General features: G+C 36.7%; 1 protein-coding gene across 26 annotated transcripts in view; it reads right to left on the reverse strand.

Annotated features, from left to right (window-relative positions):
• Positions 1-20928, reverse strand: part of LOC112541749 (uncharacterized) — a 138113-nt gene that overhangs the window by 104919 nt on the left and 12266 nt on the right. For 10 of the 26 annotated variants that reach the window (XR_015796853.1, XR_015796847.1, XR_015796859.1 and 7 more), the window contains exon 2: positions 7166-7230. The exons of 6 other annotated variants lie outside the window; for them this stretch is intronic. The gene's annotated coding sequence lies outside the window, so the exon portion shown is untranslated. Of the gene's footprint in view, positions 1-545; positions 659-6149; positions 6301-7165; positions 7231-12192; positions 12269-20928 lie in introns of all 26 variants that reach the window. 10 more of the 26 variants (XR_015796857.1, XR_015796852.1, XR_015796851.1 and 7 more) reach the window with 6 other exon arrangements.

Raw genomic sequence — 20928 nt, forward strand, 5'->3', positions numbered from 1 at the left:
CACAGCCCAATGTAACAGGCAGTTAATACAGAACTACTTTTTTCCTGAGATATTGGTTGCCCTGTAATCTGCTGTGAATAACAGTGCCAATAAGCTGGATGCAGAAAGTTCCAGACAATGAAACGACTAAAAAATATGCATGCAAGTGCCGGTCATCTTAAAAAGAGGAAGGGTGTATCCGTGTGAGCTATCCAGAAACAATTTCAGTAACATAAAGTTAAGGTGATTTAACAAAAAACAAACACTGAGTACAGATGGGTATTTGGACTACTCTTTGTCATCTTTGAAGATTCTTAAAGTTCAGTGAGGACTCACTTTCTAGATAAGCCCACAGTATATGGGTATATACTGCAGATATCATGCAGATATCTAAAACTATGGCAAAGGCCATTAAAATGTCTCTCTAATTCAGGACTCAACTCAGAGATTTCTGAGCCTTTTGTTTCAGAGAATGCCTTTGCAATGAGTGGCAGACACAATGGAGTAGTGAAGCTTCTACAGAAGGAGAAAAGATATGGGAAAGTTATGAGGTTGGTTATACTTGCCATGTTAGCGGAAATGCTCTTTCGTTTTATCCTCATGATTTTTCTAGTAACTAGCTGTTATCATTTTGACCAAAAGTGTCATAGAAGATTGCAGTGAAATTAACAAGAAGGTTCTGAAATGATAAAACATGTCCTGATGATTAAATATGTCTCACACATTTGAAAGTGCTCAAAATATGTAGCCTTTAAGTGCTAGTTCCTATCACCTTTCTTGTGGTGATAACAAGCTTGTTCCATAAACATGCCATCACAAACATGAGCAATAAACATCTAGAACCAAGAAGCTTAGACAAGCAAATGCATTCACAGGTATAGTCAATAAATTGTATTTTTATAGTTCAGTTCAAGAACTTCAATTACTGCTACTGCATGGGAATATCTGAGCCAATTACTTAAGATGGACCTTTTTATGAATGCAGCTGTGGGCTACATCTCTACAGCTGAAATTTCACAACTCCTAAGCCAAAAGATGGTTATGTTTCTGCTCTTATAGCATCAGTAGATTGCCAGCCAAATGTCTATTTAAGGTGGCCCAGTCCCTGCTGGCTAGGGAGAAGATGGATGAACATCTATAGCACTGATGTGAGGACTATTTGAGGCATCTGCTGGATAAGGTCATTTGGATTAACTTTGGGTGGGACTCCAGCAGTGCAGGTCATATGAATTGATTGAAGCACAATCTGGCTTGGTCAGCCAGGAGAAGTTGGAGCCTGCTGTTGGGTTGGATCCTTGAGCAGCCACCCATGTAATTAAATCCATGTGTAGAGAGTAATGAAGATGACCTGGATGGAAATATACAGAACCATTACCTAGGCAAAAGGGGTTGAAGTATTTTTGAAGTCCAGAAAAACGAAATAACATTTGGCTCAGACAGATACTTCCCTAATTCACTGAACTATAAAATGGAGGAGGAAGAGGTGCAGCACAATCAGACTTGCAAGATTCCATTATTCTAGCCAATATCAATAAAAGTAGTTTTAGCCTTCCTGTGGGGTTGGTTTCCTGGTCTGGTCTATCTAGTGGTGCTGATTCCATGCTGTTCCTGGTTAGTCAAAATCTCCCAGGAGACATTTGTGCTCAAAATATGTAGCCTCAAGTTCTACTTCCTATCACCTTCTTTGTGGTGATAACAAGCTTGATCCATAAACATGCCATCACAAAACATGGCTTGTTGGGTCTGGGTGGTGGTGAATTTATTTTTGAAGAAAGTCTGTCTTCTCTTGGTGAAGCCATCACTGGACCCAATAGATATTTTTTGTTGATATGTCCTGGAATTATGTCTATTTTTTTTTAAGTGGTTTCAATTCAAATTTTGATTCTAAGCACTGTGTAGTTCTTACCAGGACTTTTGAGGGTTTTTTTTTTTTTTAACATGACCACCGCATATAGTAAAATCTTCCTTCTGTATCACGGCATTTCCAACATTTATCACTGTATAATTTCTCTATCGTGGTAATTATTGGCAGAGTTGTATACCATTTATAAATATTTTGTACCAGTTGTCTCTTAAATTATAACTTGAATTTAATGATTTGTTCCATAGTTCTTTCCATTGTTGTATTGTGATTATTTCTTTGAAATTTTATATCCATTGTATCATACAATTGTTGATTTGTTCTGTCTCTGTGTCACATCTAAGTAACCGTTTGTATATATATGCCCTAATATATGGTCTTGATTCTGTATGAGTTTTTCAAATTTGTCATTTTTCTTAGAAATCTTCCCTCATTTTTGGGGTCAGTTTTTATTCTTCCAACAGTTTGAATGTACTTCAGCCATGGTATATCCTGGCCACCAAATAATTCTTGCTGTGTCTTTAGTCCATTTATGGAATCTAAAGGGACCATATCTGTGTATGTGAATTCACTTTTCTTGCTATAGTTATCTCCAGCATGAAAAGCATTTAAAGGAGAAGCTCTCAGTAAAATTGTTGGACTTATTTTTCTTATCAAGTTCCATACTTTCATCAAGCAATGTCTTTTGTCATTTTAAATGTTTGTCCTCTTTCATGTCCATGTACCACAAATATCTATGAAGCCCATTAGCTTGGCTGATTCCTTCCAATCTTAGCATTTCACAGTTTGGGGATTTTATCCATTCTGTTAGCCATGACAAAACACTTGCTCTGTAATATAATTAGAAGTTTGGAAGAGCAAGACCACCTCGGTCTTTTGGGTCTTGTAACATTTTAAATTTTGCTCTAAGTTTTTTTTTTTTCCCAACCCCACATACTGTTCATTTATTAACAGGTTTTTGCATTTTTGTAAGGTTTTTTTCTGGGACTGGAATTGGTGCCATTTGATACAAGTAGTTTATCTTGCATAATACATTCACCTTAATAGCTGCAATTTAAATGCATCCTTCCCAGAACGTTCCAGAGTGAGGGCAAGAAATATTGTTGCCAGCTCATGTCCTCAATCTAACTTAGCTTTCTGATGATGTTTCCACACTTTCCTCCTAAACCACCAAAATGTCTCTACATTTCACAACCTGCAAGCAGAGAATTAAGCTGTAGGTGAGAACAAATTTAGCTCGGTTTTAGGATGGATCCTGAATATTTATTATATATACATATATACATACATACATACATATGAATGACAGTGCCTAGGATTCTTCTTTCCTTTTTGATAGGATTGGGATGAGGGAGGATGAACAGGAAAGAGAAGTCTTACTATATTAACAGAATTCAATTCACATATGTTAAAACCTATAACCTACAAGTTACTTCTAAGTCCATATGTCCTTATGTAATTAAGTTTACATACCACAATTTGGTCCTATATGGGGTTTTCTGATATGGAATTAGTAGCACCATCTAAAAACAAGTCCTTGATATGCATGACACACCTAAAGGGAAAGGCAGTCAGAGACTGTTCCAGTGGGGAGTATACACAATACCTGCCTCAGTCTAGAGCAGAGGGGCTGACCAGTGTGCACTGCCAAAATGTTTTGTTCAGTTGCTCTGGCCTGCTGAGCTTCTTTTTGGATCCACCGGCATAGCTTCCCTCCACTCATATCCCAGTTTATTATGATTCTATACATGCATTTGGCAAATCTTATTTTAGAATACAGGTGGCTACATCTGTTTTAACTTGGGAACTGCCTCTCCCAAGGTATATTACTGCTGTAATACTGCACTGATCTGTTGCCCTCCAATTTCAGCAGTACCAGTCAATGCTGATACGTAAGTATGGATTTACAACTAGAACATTTTTAAGAGTAGTTGGATCCTTTCAAATGAAACTCACCCTTGTGGTGATTTTATGGACTAATCCATGTGATTGTTTTGGCAACAGTGTAGAAGTGATTTGTCACTGTCTGCTTCCAGAATTTTGTTTTTGTTTTGGACCTCCAAATCTAGTTTTTTTGGTTCAAATATTTACCAGGTCCAGCCTCGTTTAGCTTTTCAAATCTGGCCATATCTGATAACTTCTCCAACTTGTCCTTCATATGTGTTGCACTTCTACTTTCATTATGTCAGAATTATAAGAGTTGAAATCTAAAGATTGTAGAAAGCTGGGTTAGATATATTAGTAGAGAGCTGCCAATCATCGATTTCCTTTATACCACTGCTGACTGCAAAGCTATATAAAGGTTAAACTATAACAGGTCCAGTGAACATATAAAATGCACTCAGTCCTTAGGAAGTATTAAAGCATCACAAAAGGAGATTAGCCCAAAAAGATTCTGCAAAAGGCAACAAAGAAAAGTTTCCTGATGGATTTGCAAGAGCATCCATCATGCAGCTGTCTGAATCTAGGCAAGCATCCATCACAGAATTGTCTGAAAGCTGCTAGCAAAAAGCAGCAAATCTTATTAGTCAGACTTCCAAATGTGTTTAACATTATAAAATGTTCAGTACTTAACACACAGCATAGGGTCCACCTGCAAATATCATTTGCAAAATTCCACCGTAACAAAAATTCACATGGCCTTCTCCTATGATCCTAACAGAGGTAGGAGTGTTTTCTAGCCAATTCAGCCCTATTTCGGTGAGCCAGTTTTCCCTACACAGTTCTGTGCTGCTGGATTGAGATTGTGTAAATCACCCATCATACTGCCTTTCCCATGAACCCAGTTTCCTCTCCCTTCTCCCTCTTTGCCAGAGAGTCATGCAACCATGGCTTCCCCACCTGGCCTGTTTCTGGCCCACTGTGGTCCCAACAGTTTTGAACCACATATGCACACAAGTGTAGGGGAGACACAAGTACTGCTCAGGAAAGTCACCCCAATTCTTTTCCACCACTCTGAGATTTATCCAACTGATAAAGAGAAATCTTATACAGAAACATTTTTTCATACCTTGACATAACTATAGAAAATTGAGCCATCTCTAACATCAATCAATCACTGGCGCTTTTTTTTTCCCTCTTAAACTTGTGTTTCTAGCATGCATATTTAGTACTAAGCACATTTTAGTTAGTTAAACCTCTGAGTTGTCCAAAAGCAGAAGTGCTACTGAGAAATACTAGTGCATGAATGGTTCACAAACTCTGTGGTATGGTGACCATTTAAAATGATACATGAATCTGAATTATACCCTCCCACCGTGAATAAAACCAATGATTTAATTGGTGTTAGCATTGGGAAGGAAACATACTGTATCACTTTTAATAACAATTAAAATTTAATCCACATATCATGGGTATTCTCTAAACTTTGGATAGCAGCAACTGTCCACTGCAGGCTTGTGTAGGCAAAATGAGGAGGAAAGTTTTGATAGTGTTAAGTTCAGTTAGGTTCTGGGTAAAAAAAAAAAAAAAACCTGACTCAATATACAGAGCACAGAATTGGCTGAAAACTATATTGCTGATCAAAATGACAGCACTGTTCATGTCCCCTAATCTGTCACTTGTGTTCCCAATAAGGAAGAGGACTGTTCTTGTTGGCCAGATGAACACAGAGTAAATGGTAATAGGCAGAAGTATAATCCACTGGTATGCCAGCTACCACTAATTCATCTTTACTGGACGTTCATAATTTAACTGAACCCTCCAGGTATGAGCATGTTAATTCTGAAGGGAGGCATAGAAGCCATGCTACATACAAATCATATATATTTGATCAGGAATTGTTGGAAACAGCATGATGCATATTGTGCCAATTTGTGATAAAGGGAATCTAGGAAACAGGATGCACCTGCTCTCTGAGTAAAAGTGCAAGGTTGCCAAGGTGAGACATAGGATTTTGGCAGCTGAGGCAGAAAAACCTGTATGCCTTTTCTCTACCCTTGGCAGTAAAAAGACAACCACAATAAGAAATGTAATAACGATCTATTGCCTTGGCACGGCCCCCAAATCAGCTGCACATCCAATATATACAGTATATATCAGGTCATCATTTAATATAATTCTCTTGAATCTTGGTATGCCTGTGGAGCAGACCTATAAATTAAAATATCAAAAACAAAGCTAAAGGAAATAATGATAATGAAAAATAGGAGTTGATTCCTTATTTTAAAGGAGTAGCTTCCTTATTATGCAGACAAGAAGAACGATGCATTTTTGCTCAGCAGCACTAAATGTGTCCTGCCTGAAATAAAATAATGAAAATAGGGTGTAAAATGAGACACAACTTGTTTACAGAGAGTGAGAAACTGACCTGAAATTCTTCAACTGAAGCTGTTAATGAACAATGAGCAAGTAGTGGCAGCATCTAGCTGACCCTGAGCGATCTTGGAAAATTGGGCAAGGTGGACGTAGTTCATATTTCAGTAGGAGGCCATAATAAAGTAACAAGATGGTCAAAAAGACTGGAAAGTCAGAAAACCACTATTACCAAGAAAGCTAATGTATACATCTATGAAATTACAAGGATTTGAGCTCAGCTTAAAGGAGACCTTATTTTTAGGTAAGGCTACCATACCTGGGCTGCAGAAATCCGGATGGCCACTAGATGCCAGCAAAAGGTTCGTGTTTTCATATTTCTCTGCTTCCATCTAATGGTCATTTGAAACCTGGCTATGGCAGCCCTGTTTTAGAACTGAAAGGATGCATATTGTTCTAACCATGATGAAAATTGTTCAGTTCACATCTAGGGAAGAAGCACAGCTACAGTTCCATTTAAAATCTTACAACTGAATAGCTTGTGGTGGGCAAGCATGCAATGGATTCCTTTTGTTGTTCTACAGATACTTTTTCTGTTTTCTTTCCCCCACCCCACCTTTTCCTTTTGCTTTTTGAAGCACTCTGGTCTGGCTCAGCCAAATGGCATATTACAGCCCCATCGCTCTTGGCATTTTGAATGGAGACCGGTCAGTGACCAAGGCGATTACAAGTCCAGGATCTTTTCAAGAAAAAAAAAATGGTTTAGAAACATACAATTGGATTGAAATCATAATCCCTTCCCGAAAGCCAACTGGCTTTTCAAATCCAGAGGCTGAACAAATGTGTCTGGCAGCCTTTCAGAAAGAAAAGCAGAAGAGACTACAAACCATAAACCTATTCCTTTATTTTTCTTTCAAGGTTGTAATACATTATAATATACTTAGGTCCTTATCAATTTTGGCCTGAGTCAAGTTCATATTCATCTCCGGCAACTGAGAACCCAGGGGACATCTTAAATTTCAGATATACTAGAAATGAACTGTAAAAACTACTAGTAGATATAAAACATACTTAGCAGCCTGCTTTCGATGCAGTCCACTTGGATTGATGTTTTTGAAAACAGCATATTATGTCATCTGAAAAACATAAAAATATTGGTACCTGTGTGGTAAAACCTGAATATTTTAATCAAACATTCTTAGGTTCATTTCATATGAAGAAACAGCTTGTATGGGTCAGATATAGACATTTGTCTTGCTTGAGGCCACATGATTTTTTTCAGTCGGAGGCCATATTTTATGCTCCCCCACGCCTTCAGGGCCACAGCGACATGACCAGTGATGTGATGTCAGTGGAGGGAAGGCTTATAATTTTGGTGTGTTTTTTTTCATTTATGGAGGTGGGAGTTCTTTTAAGGAAATACAGATGAGTTAAGCCTGAGGATTATGAATGTGCTCCTGGAAAGGAAATGTTTTTGTTCAATGGTTCACCAGAGGTCAAATGTAGTTGTTGGAATGATGCAAGCACCAAATATTTATCTTCTTAGTGTGTAATGGCAACTGCCAATTAATAGGATGAGTTGCTACATGCTAACAAACTGCATAGGTGGACGTAATTTCAATGACTTCCAACTGTTGGTCATCTTTGTGAAGTAAACATTTAATTACAATATGATAAAGTATACACAATTACGTGTCTCAATCCATGTTGATCTCACGAGCTTTCCATTTCATATAACCAGTGTGTTAAAACATACTATATTTTCCAACTCAGAATTAGACACTCTAGTAACGTTCAGGAATCTATTCAAATTCCAAAGCAAATCCTTAACAAATGTTATCTCAGTTTTATTTGGGTATTCTGTGCTTCATAATCATGACAAAGTGTGCATTACACAATTTAAAAAAGACTGATTATATAAACAACTAAAATTATTAGCCAGTAAAAATTCCATAGTATTTGAGTCAGGAGTTTAATTGCTAGCCAATCTGGAATGTGATCAAAAAGCTAGAGCTATTTTTACACACTGCCCACATGCATTCCTCTTGCAGTATCTATTAGTTTGAGAACTTGTCACTTCTTGCCCTGAATAGCAAAAAGCATGTTGTGATTCTTTGTTACATGAGGGAAAAACAACTTTAGCATGTTACTTTTTGTTCTAATTGCTCCATAGTTCAACCCAGACAATTGGTGTGTATTTAAGTAATCGCTGGTATTGAATTGTGGTTGAATAAAAGGAGGATCATTATCCTGAGAGATAGAAAAAGGTGGATGGGGCAAGGGCATTCTGTTGACATTGTTAAAGGGGTATGATCATGACAGTATAATTGTTGGATTTTGATATTAGCAGCCACACATGTTGACATTGGCCGCTTAGTAGTCATGCAGTGATATGTTACTTGCAGAGACACCACTTTTAGTAAGGATCCCTTCCACTGCCGTATTCAATGACAGTGAACTGAAAAGAAAGTAAAAGAAACCACCCTTGCCTCTCAAAGTGTGTGTTAGTGCAGTATTGTATTTTGGATTGTGAACACAGAAATTAAGGACAGTTATACAATTCAGGACTGAAAATGATACCAGCACATCACCATACATATATACACATTATCAGAGTTCACAAGAACAAATGATGTATTTATCATATTTTTTGCAATGAATAGATATAACACATCTAAACAATCCAGTCCCATACAATATTGGCACCTACATTTTCACCATACAGTGGAAATTATTAAACTATAAGCTCTCTTCAGTCTCAGGATTCTTGTAGCTATATAAGGTTTTCTTACAGGAGAACAATACTTTTTTTAAAAAACCAATCTTATTTACTGAATTATGCCTGTGCATTTCAGTTGGTAAAATGAAATGCTTGTGCATTTCAGTTGGTTTGCTAACTAGACTTTAAATTAAAAATTTTAAGGTACATAGAGTAATGTGAGTATGCTTGGAGTAAAATTGGACTTTGGCTGTTCTTGTGGCATGGTGGTCAAAATATGCCCCAAATAACTGTTACTGTCATTACTGTTAGCAGGGGCTGCAATATTTAGCAGAGCTGTGACTGAGACTAATAACTTAATTTACTTTTTTTTAGTAAGAGAAAGCTTCAATTGACCAAAGCCATGATGGATATCCGAGATCAACATTCAGAGGCCCATCTGTTGTTAACCAAAGTCTAAAGAAGATTCAGCTCGGAATGTATGTGGAGCATGAATTAACAAATGAAATAACAGAATGAATAAATAATTATGTTGTGTGTCAGTGAAACCAAGAATAAGGAGAAGGACGTAACAGATATGAATAAAGATGGTCTGTCCTGTGAAATGGAGTTGATGAATACATGCAGGGAAGTGAAGGTGTAGGCTTAACTATGAATGAAAAGGCTAAAATGTATTGCAGAAAGTATGAATAGATTCTTGTGAGTATATATGAAAACAGGAATTTATAGGTTGGTGATAATTGTATATTATACTCCAGTAAACAACGATAACAGAGAACCAGATAGGAAAATCACATAAAATTCTTTTTTTTTTTTACATGAACAAAATATCTTCATTTATTTACATTCTAATGTTCTAATAGACATGCACACACACACATACATAAAATTTTTATTATACCGTTTAATTGAAGTAATAAAAACTAATACAAACTAAACTCAGAGAGAGAAAAAAAAGAGAGAATAAAAAGTGTAAAGAACGAAAAAATAGAAAGAAAAAAGAAAAGAAAAAGCAAAGAGTGACGTAAAGAAAAATAAATATATAAATATAAAGAAGTGACTTCCAGTCTTCATCACAAGTATAAACAAGCAAAATTCTTAAGGAATGTGGTTTACGAAAAGATTATTCTGTTTGGTGACATGAATGGATGGGTGGGAATGAGATGAAAGAATACTGAGTGAAAGTGGTGACTGGTGAACATCGTTTTAGAAAAAGGTCTGTTTAAATATGTGGTTTAAACATGCTTCTATTCACAAGTACACAGAATTAGGGGATGGATCCAAGTGATTGTAATTGTTGATGGGTTGGAGAGTGTTCTTCAGGGAACCAGAATTTTGGGGGGTGCTGGTTTTAGAATATCTCTTGCTTTTTAATTACCATTTTGTGAGCCACCCAGAGTTGTGACACATAAGGTAGGCAGCCATTCAAGTTTTTTAAATAAATAAGTAAATGTCAAAGGAGTTAATAAAAAACATGACTGGGTTGTTTCTGATGAAAGACTGAGAGAATTAGTAAAGGATACATGGGTGATTAGAGGGTTTAAATGTGGGATAGACCATTACTTTGTACAGGCAATGGAAGACCTTGGGGGGAAAAGGGGGGATAAGGAAGAAAAGGAGAAAAGTAAAGAAAGTAAAGGGAAAGTAGAATGAATACAAGAAGAGAAAGTATTAATCGTGTATGAAAAATATTAGAAGACAAGGCAATCTATCTATCCAGAATGAATGGAAAGTGTAGGTGGGGAAAGGGGATGTGGAAGTTGCTTGAACACAGTGATAATTGCAATGTTACGCTGAAGAAAAATGTATGGAATGGCACAGAAGTGCATGGAAATATGCTCACAAAAGGATCTCTAGTGGAAAGATGAAATGAAGGAGCTGAGGATGATTTTAAAAAATGCATATAAGAGAATGATTGCTGCAAAAATGTGGATAAAAGATGTGGTATACTATGTACAGACAGAAAAAGTTGAATGAGGTATAAATAGGTTACTATAGATGTGTGTGTGTGGTAAGACAAGGTGGGATAAGGTCAGGAATAAATGGGCCCTGAATGGATGTGGACTGAATGCAAAAGTATGAAACTGACGTGAGTGGATGAGGATGAATCGCAAAACAAGTATATGAAAGAAGAGTTATATGAAGACTAAAACTAAGAATGCTGTGATTGAATGGAAATGACGAGATCATAGAAAAGAGAAGTTAAAAGAACAAAGGCAATCTATGAAGTATGGTATGGATAAGTTGGAAGCAAGGGTCATCTGCAAAGAGAAAGGAATGGCAAGGTATAGCAAATTGTATTGGTATAAAGCAGACTTAGCTATTTTTTCTTTCTATTACTTCATGTCTCTAATTCCCATTGCTTATCACTATAATGCTGCAGACTCGAGATGGGAATAGTAGTATGATGGGTATGTTTGTACCATTTATAGAGGATTTATATGTTATGTGATAAAATATAAAAAACACAAATATTTAAAGGAGAGGAGTCTCTTAATTCATGGCCTGCAACCTTAACTGTCAAAATTCCTTGATGAAGGCAACTCTTAATACATGCCACTTAATGCTGTTTTCTTATAAGTTGGGATTCTTCTTTGTGACCTCAGACATCATGCTTTGGATTTTAAATTGTTTTTCACCTTACATGCCATGCCGAGTCACTGCCGTGAGATGGGCAGCCATATAAATCATATAAGCAAACAAACAAACTTGAAAGATGTCATACAAAAGGTCAACCTACTCTCTATTGTTCCAGACTACAGGACTTTTCTATTGGAAAAAGGCAGCTTCTGATTTAATGCAGAGGGAGGAAAAACCCACTCCTAACAGTAACAGCAATTTGACAGCAGAATGAATTACCCATATTGGCTTCCATTCACTGAATATATTCAAAAAGAGGCTAGGTGACCATTTGCCAGAGATACTTAAATGCAGATACCTTCATTAAACAATCAGCTGAGCTCAATGGAGTTTATTTCTGAGTATAGACAAGTATAGGATTTTCACTATAAATTGACTCAATAAGTCTATCTGCCAAAGTGAGTGTGATGTCCTGAGAATGGTCAGGGAGTAAACTGCTGTTTCTTTGCCCAGTAATGTCTTTCTATGCTTGGGATCATTCAACAAAGTGCTAACAATGTGTTATATTTGCAAGATCACACTGATGCTTTTCTCAGATCAACTCTCCCATTTCAAATAAATTTGAATGATTTGTCCTTTACTGAAAATAGAGGTAGAAACAAGATCATTTGTGGAATGAACTTATCCTCCCTTCTGGATTCCTTTTATGTTCCTTTTTTTCCCTTTCTTCCGGCTTCTGCTCCCTCCTCCTCATTTTCCTTTATTTATCTTCCCATTTCTACCACTAATAGAAATTTACCTCCATAAGGGCAAAGGCTTTGTTCCTGTTGGTTAGCCCTCTGCTCTTTTTATTTTTCTCTGCTTTCTGTTTCTGTCTGCAAAAGACAGAAAAAAAGGTGCTCTTAAACTTTTGTGCCTTGCCATGTCCACATGGTAGTATTTTTTTTTATAGCCATGCTCCTACTTTAGCCATTTTATGGTTGTATCCACAGTACATCCTTAAATAAACCAAATGTCTCCACAGGCCCCCCAAAGTATCCCCTCCTGTCTTATTCATGATATGAGTCATGTCTGGAAAGTGATTTGCAATGGATGACATGAATCTGTGATCTTAGAAAGCTTACAGACAGAAATAATTCCTAACTTAATGTTTTCACCCTCCTGACACAGGACATTTAATTCAATTTTCAAATAAAGCCACCAAGCATTGTTTCATTACTCTTAATTACTGATGTTTAATTACTCTGGTGCCTTGAATTAATTACCAGCATACTTGGGCAGCCCACTGGTCCCATGTCTTAGTTTATGAGACATATTAGCCTTTCCCAATCTGGTGGTCTCCATATGTGCTGAAATTAGAACTGAATTTTCAGTTGGTGATTGTAATTGCTGAAAATGTATTGTCCCACCATATGTGAAGGAAGCCAGGTTGGGGAAATCTGCATTATAATTTAATGTTCTCAGAGACCCTTCCTCCATTGTATTTACATTTATAATCTCCTTTACCGAGTAGTCCAAGATGTACAAAGTAATTAAACACCCATGACATCATTTCCTCCTGCCTGTGTGTGTTTGTATGTAAGTGTGTATTTATGTGCAGAGAGAAGAAAGAGAGTTTCCACCATCAAGGGGGTATTGAATCTTAGTGACCACGTAGACAGACCTTCTCCCGGATGATGTATCCCAACCCGGCCCTTCAGGGCTTCTAAACGTGCACAGGTTGCCACTGTAATTGAGTCCACTGATTGTGCTGCTGGTCATCCTCTTCTCTTTCCCTCTACCATTACAGGAAGCTGGGTCTTCACATAATGTGTCCACAGTGTGATAATTTGAACTTGGCCATTTGTGCCTCAAGTAAAAACTTTGGATTGATTTGTTTGTTATCTTGGTTATCCATGATATTCTCAGGAGTCAATACCAAAGTTCAAAAGTATTAATATTCTGTCTTGCTTCTTTGAAGTCCAACTTTCACTTCAGTAAAGTGTCATTTCCAGATATACCCACACATACACAGAAAGAGTTAAAATTATAAACTGTATACTAACATTCTGTCTGTTAGTATACAGATAAACTGTATACTAATGTTTTTTTCACAAAATGAATGAACCATAGTACAGTTGTTAGAGTATCAGACTAGGAATAGACAGGCACAGATTAAATTCTCCATCCAGCCACATCAGTCATGATGAGACTTTGAACCAGCAATTCACTATTTTGAAGCCTAACTTATCTCATAGGATTGTTGTGTGGATAATTACACATGTGTGCAAGAATGTGGAGTGGGTGAACATCAAACAAAGGGAGAACAATGTGGAGTGGATGAACATCAAACAAAGTGGCTTATGTCCTGGGGGATATGCACCTAATGTCTTCAGTGTTCTCTGGCTAATAAGAGATAATGGCTATTTCCAGCATGTTGCTGCCTCTAAAAACACTTTTCCTTAACAATAAAATGGCTCTATTTACATAGTCAAACTTATCTGGTTTTCCTTAAATGGTCCAAAGATCCTGATAGCAAATCAGAGCCACAGAATTTCCCATTCTACAATTCAAAATTCTTATAAAAAGTCTTACCTTTCTATTATTCTTGGTTTCTCTCATTGAAATAATGGTTGGTTATTTCTCCCTGGTGTTATGCTCTGTTTTTTCTAGATTTTCCGCAACAGTTTACTTCATATATTGGTATTGCTATATGTGAATTAGAGAGCCAGTTTGGAGTAATGGTTAAAGCATCAGGTTAGAAAACAGGAGACTGTGAGTTCTGGTTCCACCTTAGGCTCAAAGCCAACTGGGTATCCTTGGGCCAGTCACTCTCTCTCACCCCTAGGAAGAAGCAAATGGCCAACCACTTCTGCAAAACCTTGCCAAGAAAACTGCAGGGACTTGTCTAGGCAGCCACCAGAAGACAACGCTGACTGGAAGGCAACCCCAATTGTGCATTTGTTCCTTCTATCTAATTTGTGAAGAATTTAGCTTTTCATGAATGTTGAGTCTTGTAGAGTTATTATGGAGGCTAAAGTTGATGGTATTAGTGTTATTATAGGCATTGTTTTACATTTTTATTTACTTCCTAAGGGACCAAAATTTCCCAATACATTTCACTGTTGCTCTTAACCATAATCTAGGCATCTGGTTAAAAAAAGATTGATTTCAAATGGCATCCTGTTTAAAATGCATGGTTTTAATACATGTATTGAGAAAAAAAAGAACCATGCCCTATTAGAGGGCTGCTAGATCTTCCTCTTGCTAGTCTATTGGCAAAGGTGAGTGCTGGCCTAGGGTAGAGAAGTCTGAAACTGCAGAACTTCAAGTACATTCAGTTCCAGTTTCTCTTCTCCCTGGGTCTTGAAGGAGGAAAAATAGATTTGTAATCAAACTGTGACTTGGTCCTACCTCTTGGAGACTGAAACTGGGCAGCCCATAGTTAGAAAATATACAGCAGTCTTGCCAAGGTCACCAAAGGCTGATATTATACTTGATGCACATTTCTAAGATCTTCTGGAAGGGCTTATGCTGAAGGGGTGGGGGGTGAGGGAGAAGACAGCAAGGAAAGACAGAACTTGAAAATGGGCTAGATCAGGCTGGAGGCTGTAGAGAAAAAAATATTTTAAAAGTTCGCCCAATGCATTTCTATGGTAGACCCAATTGGGAAGCAGCTTGGAGCAACTGCTCCATTTTAATTTCCCTCTTTCCTCCCAGGCATACGACTCAGAGGATAGAATAAGCAGACTATCTTATGCTTTCCAGCACATACATATGCATAAACATATTGTCGCTTAAATGTTTGGAAAGAACTTCAGAATCCTTCCTCTGCATACTTCTCCTACTTTGTTTTGTGACTGGATTCTTGTGTTCTAAAAGGAGCAGTCTTGCCCAGTAAGGAATGTTATTATGATAGTAAAAACTACCATGTGAAGTTTCTACTATCACAATGAAATTCTGTCCTGGTAGGGGTAACAACACAACTTAAATAATGCAACTGGATGTGGTCTAGCAGATGATTGTTCTGTACTATTTATTGATGGACACAAACATTTAATAGAACAACATTTTATCATAAAGCTTTTGCTACTGTCTGAGATAGGGCCTCATAAATGCACACTTAAATCAAATCAAATCTTTATTATGATCATAGACCAGCATAAGATGTATAATGTTTTATTACTGCCAGTGTCAAATAGAACATATCTTGGGAGCAACTATGACTTGCAAAATTATATATGATCATCCCACAATGATGAAAACTTTTAAAACTTCAGATGTATAATTGGATGCAGGAAGAATTCTTACACATAGAAATAATTATTCTGAACTTTTAATATATATATCCTTCCTGAAACTTGTTAGACATTCTCATGGTAACTACCACTTTGCATTTCCATGTTTAGAAGCTATCACTTTATTTGGTTGGGGATCAGGTCATATGTGTGCCATAGAATGATCTTTCCAATGAGGCACGCATTAAATCCTTTGCATGCATCCATGCGTGCGTATGTGTGTGTGTGTGTGTGTGTGTGTATGTGTGTGTATGTGTGTGTGTGTGTGTGTGTGTGTGTATATATATATATATATATATATATATATATATTTTACAAAGCTATCCATCTGGATTGAATTTTTGGCTCTCTCAAAAAGGGCAAAATTGGCCAAAAGTATTGACCTCAGCACTAAAACAAAGTTTCTCTTGGCCAGTATTATGCCACTTGAAAGCACTTGTTCTCTAACAGAAAACAAAAGGAAAACAAAAACACAGAGTTTGCTTCTTTGAATCCAGCTGTCTTTAAGATAACTATGAAAATGTTCCTACAAGTTGAGTGACATTCTGATGGATGGAAATTTTATGTCACATTAAGAAATACGTATGTGGATTAAAACTGGCTGGCTGGATGCCTCTTCCATGGTGGTCACAAGGAATTTCCAAGCCACGAGGGCATCAAAATGACATTTGCATCATTATGTCATTGTGGAAAGGATCCAATTTAGTACTTGTGTAGCATTTGATGAAAGTCTATGTTTCAACATTTGCATTATGATGTATCATATACATATCATTTAATCCCTCTTATTGCCCTCTAGCCCCAAGCAATTCACATATTCAGCATATTTAGCCCTATAACTCTCCCCAGTCAGGCATGTCATGACAAATGTCAAACATGAGGCTAACTATCATCAAGATAAAGTCTTAGAAAGACCCTGTGAAAAGTGGGCCTCTCTATGCTTTCCATCATAATTTCTGTTTTGGTTTTCCTGCAACGCTATACTGGAAGAGAGGAAAACATGATCAGAAATGGTAGAAAAAGTAAGACACCTTCAAATCTTTCTGCATTGGTAATGCATCTGATCACGCCACAAATTTTTATTATGTTTTGCTCCAGCCCAGGAAAAAGAAGGGATAAAGTAGGATAGAAAGTGAAAATCTCTTAGCCTCCTTTACAGCAGCTGGGAGGACTGTAAAAATGTCTACAAGACAGATCCATCTACCTCCAATGTTGTGCTACCAGTGTGTGATGGTAAGTCAATGACTGGGAAAGGGATGGATTAGTTGTTTGGATTATGAGAGCAGACCTATAGTCTAGCAAGAGGTCATTTAAACCATCAAATCCAAACTTCTGCTCAGTATAGAAATCTGAATCAACAAATCTCTAACAGTTGGCTGTCTGGCATTCCTCAACACACCCAGAGAAGAGATGAGGTCTTGCTTCCCTTGGTAATTTGTTCTGCTGCTGAACTATCCTTACCATTACAAAGAATTGCTTATGATAGGAACAAATGAACTTGACTAGATTAAAATAATGATCATTTGGCTCACTCATATGATAGCACCAGACATAAGACATGGTTTCTGGCCATTACATTTAAGACGAGTTGTTTTTGTGTAGGCCACTTTCATTTTAGAATTCTAGAAGTATTCTATTAGAATGAATAGCAGCCATTCACCTATGGCTATGGTAAGAATCCATCATTCCTCAACATAGGTCTTATTGACTAGGACTGATAGGAATCAGAACTCAACAACATCTGAAGACCATGCATTGACCTTCCCTTTTTTATATGCAAGTATACTTGTACATGAATGTGACATTATTTTAAATCTGCCTCTCCTATTGATCATCACAGCTATTAAGAATCAAGAATTCTCTCTCTTGCTTTCCTCCAGTCCATTCTAAACTCTTTTTTTTAAATCACTTGAGAGCAGATATAGATAGAGTGCCAACAAAGAATTGCAAAATGCAAGTAACAGTACTACCTGGTGATTAATTTTATCCAGTACTAGTAACTATGGCCAGGCACATCCCAGCTAATCAGCACTGAAGCAGAGGATAGCACCAACTATTTTGCACATAACATGATTTCATTCAAGAGAAGTAACTGTTAAATTTTATCTGTAGTAATGCAAGTACAGTCAGGTACTTTAGAGTTTAACTGCACATTGTCAAATATAGGAAGTTGATCAACTTCAGCTATCTAAAAAAATGGCATTGGTGACATAAGCAAAAATAAATATTTAATACACACACGCACACACACAACCACATAAACATTAAGAGCCAAGAATATGTTCTTGAAGATATGGAAGGGCAATTACCTTTTGGTCTATTTATATGCTACTGGAACTGGAGCATTAATACCGTAATTTACTGAGTATGCCTTGGAAGTCTCTGCACTAATGTCTTTCCTTATGGTTATATTCAAATCTGATATATTTTTATTTGTTTATATTTCAAATTTAGATACCGCCCATCTCACAAAAAGTGATCCTATATATTAACTGACAGGGCCAGATAATAAGTTATCTTGCTGAAATAGGATGTTTCTATTCTTAGTGATTGTTAGAGAAACATTGATTCTAAGAGGGGGGTGTGCCTTCGAGTCAGTGTTGACTCCTGGTGACTGCCTGGACAAGCCCCTGCAATTTTCCTGGCAAGATTTTAGAAGTGGTTTGCCATTGCCTGGTTCCTAGGGCTGAGAGAGAGGGACTGGCCCAAGGTCACTAGCTGACTTTGTGCCTAATGCAGGACTAGAAGTCACAGTCTCCTGGTTTCTAGCCCACTGCCCTAACCACTACAGCAAATGGCTCTCAAAATAAACCTGCAGTTTTCTTGGCAAGATGTTTTTGAAGTGGTTTGCAATTACCCGCTTCCTAGGGCTGAGAGAGTGACTGGCCCAAGGTCACCCATAAGGCAGGATTAGAACTCACGGTCTCCCAGTATCTAGCCCGGTGCCTTCACCACTACACCAAACTGGCTCTCCAATTCTAAGTACAACAGAATTAATTTGGATATTTAAAAGAACCTATCTTACAAATACTTAAGACCTGACTTATTATACAGCATGAAAGAAACTGACTCATACTTGCGACTCACATCACTCTATAAGTATTGTATTTCTAGAGCAGACATATCTACTAAACAATGGAAGAGTGCATTATAGAAAGCTAAATATGAATGTTGAATGAGATCCAGTTTCTGCTGCTTTCCTTTTGTTCCAGCTTTATCTTTCCTGTTCTCATAGCTTTTTACTGCCTTCACTTTTCTCCTTTTTGTGGTGTTGTTCCAATTATTCCTACCCTATATTCCAAACTCTTGGTCTTCAGCTTCCTGTATACTATATTGTTTTGTCTCCTTCCTCAACTTTGCATCCTTTCCTCTATTTTCCAGTGGTGCAACCTAAATTTAGCTATTTCATCAAACTTTTGTTCACCATACTCAGCTATTACTATTTTTTAAATTCTGGGTGTGTCACAGAAGCACTTAGGACTAAGTATTGCAAGTTCATATGGATTCCCCTGTGGGCTAAACCACAATATGACTTGTTTTGGCTTACTGCATTGTATGAATTCAGCTGAGTCAACAACCCATGGATTAGCCTTTCATGTAAATCCAGCCTTTTTTTTTTTTTTTTTCTTTATCTCTGCAGGTTAATTATTGCTTACTCCTTTTAGCTTGCCATTTTTTACTCTGCTTTTTAAATATATTTAAAGCATTTCTATTAATATAGAAATATATTATGTTCTTATCACTGTATACTTTATTATCGAGTATTGCCTTTTGCTTAGATGAATATTGGCGTGTTATTACTAAAACTGTGTAAAATCAAAACATATATGGAAGGACTATTTAGATACCATATAAGAACATGAGAGCACTTTAACCTTAAGTAGGTTTGTTAAAGTAGTTACAACTTTTTTCAGGTTTCTGCAGAAACCCCAAAAGGTCAAGTTCTTTAATGAACAGCAGAGAGATGCCATGTTTGTCCAGAACACTTCTTCTGAATCATTTTCAAAGGATGCACACTGTTATTATATACCGTCTTCAAATCAAAAATGAAGAGTAATTTACATATATGCAAATACAATTGTGTGCTAACATTTTGGCATCCTGGCCAAATTATATTTTTCCATGATTCCGTGAACATAAACTGACAGCCTCTACAGCATGTTCAAAGCACATACAAACTACTGCTCTTGCTATATTCACTGTTTTGCTATTTTGAATCTGTAAACAACTGCACATAAATAGTAAATATATATTCAGATTTGCAGAAATATATAGAGATTAACTTTGTACTTTGTTGAAATTGTGTTCTGTTCATGTAGCTATTCACTGACACATGTAATTTAACTAGAAGCGTCCAAGTGTTTGCATATAACTGTACCTAAATAAATATTGATTGTGCCTATAAGCTGCTCATCAGGAGAAAGCATATCCAAATGTAGACACCAAGAAATAATCAGTGATATTACATTCTTCCAAGTGTTAAAGGTTTTATTAATTTAGATTGATTAACAAGCTTCACTTTCAAGTGTGATCAAAATTAAATGATATAAACTTTGTGCTCACCTTTTATTAGCATTTATTCAGTTTAAACCAAACTTAATATTAAATTAGAAAATAAAGTGGGATTAACTGAAATTATATATAAAATCTGGATATGACAGTTGCATCTGCAGAAGAAACTCTGACTCATTAATTTAATGCATATGTTTGAACAAGGTCCAAAGTCTAATGGCTGTGTTTACATGATTAACTGAATGGGAGCCTGAGATATCTCATGAATCACAAATGTCAAGCCAGCCAGCGTCACAAATAGAACATCACACACAGCACTCCCATACCTCTTCCTTATATGTGAAAAAGAACCTCATGATGTTGCCTACGTTTATAATCATGTGAACCTCACTGATCTCTAAACAAATAACATCACAACTGTTAAATAGCTTAAAATCTGTTTTGCTTGGTGCTTTATTGTTCAAATATGCAGAAAGTCTGAAGGGGACAATTCAAATACTTCACAGATTTTAATTAAAAAATTTAAAAAATAACATCGCACAAAGTTTGTATATTTTAATTTTCAATGAAAAAGCTAATTGTAATATTTACAGATGCCAATAAGAGCAGTAGAAGTGAGAAGGTAAAATCTCTATAAACCGTTGTTTTTCTCTGAGGTATTTGAATCATGTGCATGTCACATCAAATGCCAGAAGCAGAAACAATGCACAAAATTAGAAATGAATAATGATGTCAATGAAAGTAAA

The sequence above is a fragment of the Python bivittatus genome, unplaced genomic scaffold (assembly GCF_059951505.1).
Source record: "Python bivittatus isolate LINGU-HERP-01145 unplaced genomic scaffold, Pbiv_v1 ctg000350_np1212, whole genome shotgun sequence".
NCBI classification, from domain to species: domain Eukaryota; kingdom Metazoa; phylum Chordata; class Lepidosauria; order Squamata; family Pythonidae; genus Python; species Python bivittatus.